Source organism: Artemia sp. Qi Xiang Cuo, chromosome 16 (genome assembly GCF_049724085.1).
Source record: "Artemia sp. Qi Xiang Cuo chromosome 16, ASM4972408v1, whole genome shotgun sequence".
Lineage (NCBI taxonomy): Eukaryota > Metazoa > Arthropoda > Branchiopoda > Anostraca > Artemiidae > Artemia > Artemia sp. Qi Xiang Cuo.
The window spans coordinates 19,135,131-19,136,202 of NC_142809.1; positions in this window are offsets into that span (position 1 = coordinate 19,135,131).

Below are 1,072 nucleotides of genomic sequence, written 5' to 3' on the forward strand. Positions count from 1 at the left end.
GTTGTCATCTTGTACTAGTAGTATTATAGCTCATTGGAGGTCAATGATCTTGTCCCCCCTGTGCTGGTTACTCTTCTTCCACTTTTCTCGAAATTTTGTTCTGACATAACTTACGAATTAACTTACGTAACGAACTTTTATATTCGTATATTTTTATTACTTATATTAGAAAGTTCACTCCCTAGTCAATACCTCGCTCTTTGCGGTAAAGTTTAAATTTTGTTCCAATTCTTTAAAAATGACCCCTTAATCATCACAAAGTCCATTAATTAGCATAAATAGCTCTGATGAAAATACAAAAAAAACTTCAGCGTGCGTAAAATATGATATATTTAAAACAAAAAAAAATAATGTTCCTTCTTTCTAAAGATAATTCCGACTTCCTCTAATTAAGTTTAAATCTAGTTTCAAAAAAAGAAAAGTCCTTAATCAGCAATAGAGAAAAATAGCATCTTAGCCTCAGACAAAGAACGGCGCTATCCAGCTTTGAATTTCGCCAAGAAGAGTGGTAATAAAAAAACTACAAAATACAATGTTTTCGCAGGAAATCTAAGTTATAAGAGTGTGTGAACGTTTAAATCATCAAAAATATTTAAGACAGATTATTGGACGGTGGGTTTGGCTCACCTTAGGAATTAGGCCAATTGTGGGTCGGCTCTTAGAGCGCAGGACGAGGACTATGTTTGAGAGTGTGGTAAAAAGTTCTTTTTGGAAGATTATTGAGAGGAGAATTATATTGGCATTCAGACATTGCGATTTAAATTATTATGCAGTCCTTGTAGAGACTTGGTTATTATTTGCCGCCAATTGAAGTGAGCCCTGTTGTACACCTAAAATGTAAGTTACAATAAATCTATTGCTCTTCTATTTGTGTTTATTTTGTTTTATATGTCTGTATCTAATCGCGCGACAGGTAATTAGTTCGTATGTCTCCCAGGTATGTTCCTAGGAATCTGTTCTCCAGACAGCTCGAGGAAAAGAGGTTACACTTATATAGCTACACATCTTGTTTTCTCTCAATAATTGAGGGTGGCGCGGTAATAAATATGCCTTACTCCCCATTGCTGTGGCG